The 5945-nt window shown below is 41.9% G+C and overlaps 1 pseudogene; it reads left to right on the forward strand.

The window, feature by feature from the left end:
• Positions 1 to 242: 242 nt before the first annotated feature.
• LOC119266569 lies at positions 243 to 4621 on the forward strand (annotated as a pseudogene).
• The last annotated feature ends 1324 nt before the right edge of the window (positions 4622 to 5945 follow it).

The following is a 5945-nucleotide window of genomic DNA, read 5'->3' on the forward strand; positions in this document are numbered from 1 at the left end:
AGCAGATCAGATCGGATCTGAAATAGCTATGACTATAAATCGACCGGATCCTGACTGATTGATTGTGAAGTATAAATGAGTATAACTATGACTGTAACTCGGCAGATAAATAGCTATGACTGTAAATCGTTATATAAATGTAGTATAATAAAAATGATATGGCGGTTCATGAGTCACAATCTTGTCGTTAAAAAGGAAGGGAAATGCACACGACTCCAGCCTCACTACTTCCGTCCGTGTGATCCTAGAGCACACATAGTCTGTCTGCCTCTGGCCGGCCATGAGCAGCGCCATGAAGCTGCAGGAGAGGGTCATCGTGCCGAGGACGGCATGGAAGCTCGCCGACATCTTCATCCTCTGCCTCCTCTTCGCCCTCCTGTTCTGCCGTGTGGTGTCCCTGGGAGAGGGCGGCGCCGGCGCCGCCTCGGTGGCCGCACTCGTCTGCGAGGCATGGTTCACCTTTGTGTGGATCCTCAACATGAACATGAAGTGGAACCCCGTTCGGTTCCACACGTACCCTGAAAACCTCTCACAAAGGTGACTACTCACGTTAATTTATGCCTTTAGTGATGTAAACGTTCTTATACTTCTTTACAGAGGGACTAGTTTTTAACTCGTTCAGCTGAGGATTGCTAGGATGGACGAGCTCCCGGCGGTGGACATGTTGGTGACCACCGCGGACCCGGAGCTGGAGCCGCCGCTGATGACGGTGAACACGGTTCTCTCCTTGCTCGCCGTGGACTATCCGGACGTCGACAAGCTCGCGTGCTACGTCTCCGACAACGGCTGCTCGCCGGTAACGTGCTACGCGCTGCGCGAGGCCGCCCGGTTCGCGGGGCTGTGGGTGCCCTTCTGCAAGAGGCACGGCGTGGGAGTGAGGGCCCCTTTCATGTACTTCGCTTCCAGACCGGAACCTGAGCTCGCCCGCGACAACTTCTCGGACGACTGGACCTTCATCAAGGTTAGCTAATACCGTCTGATAGTCATAGCCTTCCATCTTTCTTCTATTGCACCCAGACTGTCTCTCCAATTTACTTCATTCATCTGTTCCGTTTGTGGTTGCAGAGCGAGTATGACAAGTTAGTCAGCCGGATTGAGAGCGCGGACGAGGGGTCTCTTCTCCGGCACGATGACGCCGGCGAGTTCACGGAGTTCATGGAGGCCGAGCGCGGGGACCATCCTGCCATCGTTAAGGTCGTCACGTACACCAAGCCACAACCACATGCCACATGGATTCGCACGTAACAACAGCCAGCCTTACCCAGGTTCTTTGCTAACTTGTTCTTCAGGTTCTTTGGGACAACCGCAAAAGCAGCAGGACAGGTGAAGGTTTCCCAAATCTTGTGTACGTTTCAAGAGAGAAGAGCCGCAAACATGACCACCACTACAAGGCCGGCGCCCTGAATGTTCTGGTCAGTAGCATAAGAGCGTCTAGATCACTAATTTAATGATCTAAACGCTCTTATATTTCTTTATATTTCTTTACAGAGAGAGTACTACTTAATAAATAAACGCTCTTATAGTTGACAACATATACTGTCACCGTGTAATGCACGCAGGCAAGGGTGTCTGCCGTGATGACAAACGCGCCCATCATACTGAACCTGGACTGCGACATGTTCGTCAACAACTCACAGGTCGTCCTGCACGCCATGTGCCTCCTGCTGGGGTCCGACGACGAGACCTGCAGCGGCTTCGTCCAGGTGCCGCAGAGATTCTACGGCAAACTCAAGGATGATCCTTTTGGTAATCAGCTGGAGGTTTTACGTGAGGTGCACACCATCAACTCCATCATCTATAACATACAGTACATACCGTCTCCTATAGTGTCTGTATAGATCTTTTAAAATGTCAATCTTTGGAAATTTTGACCAAATCTAAATTTATAGAAAAACATGTCTACATATGAAGTAACAAATACGTACATATCATTAGATACATCTCGACACATATTTTCGTGGGGTAATAATAACCTGATAAATATAGATATTTTTCTTCACACAAAGTTTTGGGACATTCCGGAAAAGTGTATACACACTACATTATAAAACAGAGGGAGTACTATATTCTTTAATATAGTTAATCATCTGTGTGGTTTAAAAATCGAGTACTAACTATGGCATCGGTGTGTTTAGAAACTTTTCAGTGGACTCGCTGGACTCCAGGGCATCTATTACCTTGGGACGGGCTGCTTTCACCGTAAGAAAATCATTTATGGTGTGGCACCATCTTCATATGCGGCCATCAAGCATGAAAGAGAAGGTAACATTGTGCTCAACTCGGCCTCTCACATTCATCGTTAATCCTTTTTATTTTTTTGAAAAGAGACTTGCTTGCCCTCGGCCTCTCGCATAAAAAGTGATGCACACAACCATGATATATTAACCATTATTAGTTGCTAAATAGGAATAATATGGCCCACTGGCCAAAGACATTTTTTTTTTGATAAAGGACTGGCCAAAGACATAGCATTGATCAAATGGTTGTAACCACTTTGCCAGGTTCACTGTCCTACGAGGATCTGCGGTCCAAGTTTGGAGCTTCAGTGGAACTGGTCGAGTCAGCCAGGAACATATATTCCGGAGAAATACCGCCAAGTCCAATGATCGACATATCAAGTCGCATCCAAGTGGCAAAACAAGTGTCCAGCTGCAACTATGAGACGGACACACATTGGGGTCAGGAGGTATACATATATTCCATCGCGACTTTTTTGCTACATACTATATTTTTCCTAGTTCTTTGTCAACCATTAATATTCATCCATTCCATGTATCGGCAGATTGGTTGGTCCTATGGGTCAATGGCAGAAGACATCTTGACCGGGCAGCGTATCCATTCATCAGGTTGGAAACCACGCTGCTGGACACTAACCCACCAGCATTCTTGGGATGCGCTCCTACAGGAGGACCAGCCAGCCTTACTCAGTATAAGAGATGGGCAACTGGCCTTCTAGAAATACTCCTCGGGCAGAATAGCCCAATCATCGCCACCATCTTCAAGCGCCTCCAGTTCCGGCAGTTCCTTGCATACCTAGTGTTCTACGTCTGGTCCATGAGGGCACCTTTCGAGCTATGCTATGCACTATTAGGACCTTTCTGTCTCTTCAGAAACCAATCCTTCCTTCTCAAGGTGAACATTTGTCTCACAGTCCATTCAAATTAGCTGAGAGCTATTTTCTATCTTATAATTCTGCCAACTTAGTTCTTACAGACCCGCCATCTAATCAACAATAGCTATCTTGGTGCCCTGCACATTTGTGCGTCTAGATTTATTACATATTGATCTCTTCCCTATGAATTTAATACTTCTTGTTTTTTCAATAACGCCAATTCTATACATTAATTTAATGAAGTAGATTTCAAATTGTTTCGCATGCATATTATACATTATAAATTATAGTAAATTTTATTATAAACTTATACCATGATTTCATTTACTTATGGTAGTAATCCGGGTATAATTGATGCACAATTTAGCTAAAAGTACATGTTGGAATCTAAGCTCGTATCCATATGGTTTATCTTAATTAATTGTATCATCCTGATCGATGATGGCCTTTTAATTATATCCTCGTGTTATTTGAGGGAGTTCTAAAACAAATCCTCATGTGGTTGTTCCTATTGTTTGCTATATTAACTCTTACACTTATCTCTTTTCTTTATTTCAATATAATAATAAATCGACCAATATAAAGTTCTATTTATATATCACAAACTCTATTAGAGTTTTATGCACTTATTCAATCTTTAGAGTTGTACTTTCTTCACAAACTTTATCTTCGTGTCCTCAGTGTCTACCGTCCTTTAAGATTGATGTATCTCCATCGTGCCTTTTATCTTGTTTTAGTAATATAGTAGAGATAGATAGGGTATTCCCATATTGGGAAAGATACAATTTTTCCATCTACTAGTTTGATGATTGTCACCTCAGAAATTCATAGTATTTTTGCAGGCATCAAACCATGGTTTCAGCATTCAACTAGCCCTATTCTTGTCCTACAACATATACAACTTTGTGGAGTACATGGATTGCGGACTCTCAGCCCGGACTTGGTGGAACAACATGAGGATGCAACGCATCGTATCAATCTCCTCTTGGCTCCTTGCTTTCCTTAGTGTGGTCCTCAAAACAATCGGCCTCTCCAAAACTGTGTTTGAGGTCACCCGTAAGGACAAAAGCACATCAGATGGTGATCCCAGCACCCATGAGACTGATCTAGGGTGGTTCACCTTTGACTCTTCACCAGTGTTCATCCCAGTGACGACAGTTGCAATCTTGAACATTGCCACAATTGCTATCGGGGTATGGCGTCATGCCATTTTTTGGATGATAACAGGAAATCATGATTGGCAAAATATTGGAGAAGTTATTTGTTGTGGATGGGCGATATTATACTTTTGGCCATTTATCAAAGGCCTTGTTGGTAGGGGAAGATATGGAATCCCATGGAATGTCAAGCTCAAGGCTTGGGTGATTGTGGTTGCCTTCTTGTACTTCTGTAGAGGAGATTAAGTTGGTGGGACTCCACAACATTGAAATCTCACATTTGTATTTCTGTTGAACAACTATTGGGATATGTAATAAGTACAATTGCTCTATATTATCTAAATAAAGTATCCATAGCTCCACTTAAGACACAACTACAACAAGCTGCAAACTAGAGAATATTTTGTATGACCATTAGTCATCACAAAGCTATTTCAGAAGAGTACTTTTCATTTGAAATAAATATTTTGATGTGCATCAAAATACATTCATAACTTAATGTACCTTTTTGAAAAGTAATGAATACTTTATAAATTCCAAAGATCCATCCAAGTGCATATCAAACGTCGTGACATTCATTCACTTCCTTATTTCAAACTTTAGATAACTAGAATAGAAAGCATACATAACTGAATAACGAATCATGAATTAAACATGTGGATGAATCACAAATCAAGAATTAGCTCTGTCACCTCCTTATTAACTATGTACTCTCTGTGCACGAATCATTCACTTTGTTATCACCAAATCACAAATTAGCTTTATCACCCATAGATAAGGTATCACGAATTAACTCATGCATTTATCTTGTACTATCAAACTCCTTCATACCAAAAGTGGTTCCATTCACTATGTGCATAAGTCCTTCTACATGGGCTAACTGAAAGTATGGACTCCTAATATAGACGAAAACAACTGAATATCTCAAATTATGACGATTAGTTTCCCTTTATTCCACGATTCCACCATACGGTCATTATTTTTCTATTTTGTAGACCATAATCATACCTGCTTCTATCATTATTAGGTGGCATGTTTCATGTTGCTACATATATGCACGGGCACATTTAGGGTCATGTAATGACTTACCTTTCATGTTGCTTACTATATTCAAATCATGCTACTCCTAGATTATGATTACCTATTGTTTTGGATCTTATTTCAAGTAAGGCTCTTAGATCAGATTGATTGACATTTAAGAAAATCGCAATTGAGTGAGAAATAAGAATTTGGGTTCCCTACAAACAAATGTGTGTTGAACGGTCACATTTGATGTGAATTACATGTTAGCACCCAATAAAAAGATCTAATGATTACTAATTTCCATAGGGAGTGGATAAATTTAACTTTCTTACATTGACAGAAAACTCGCCTAGTCTAGTTCATGAAAGGTATCCCACAAACACAGCTCTTCAACATGTGGTAGATAGAGACGAAAGAAACTGTCCAACACTGCTGCATCAGCACCAACACTATTTGCAGTTTCTCTTTGGATAACCTATGCACATACCCTCATGATGTGGCACACTTGTATTCAGGACACAAGAAACTTTTTGAATCTTTGATTTCATGAATATTTGAGCACTACTAGGGAAAAGCCTATACACAGAATCTTACCAGTAACGTTGTACAAAATCAAGCGCTACTGCTACTTAGTAGCAGCGCGCGTAGATAAA

Source organism: Triticum dicoccoides, chromosome 3A (assembly GCF_002162155.2).
Source record: "Triticum dicoccoides isolate Atlit2015 ecotype Zavitan chromosome 3A, WEW_v2.0, whole genome shotgun sequence".
Taxonomy (NCBI): Eukaryota; Viridiplantae; Streptophyta; class Magnoliopsida; order Poales; family Poaceae; genus Triticum; species Triticum dicoccoides.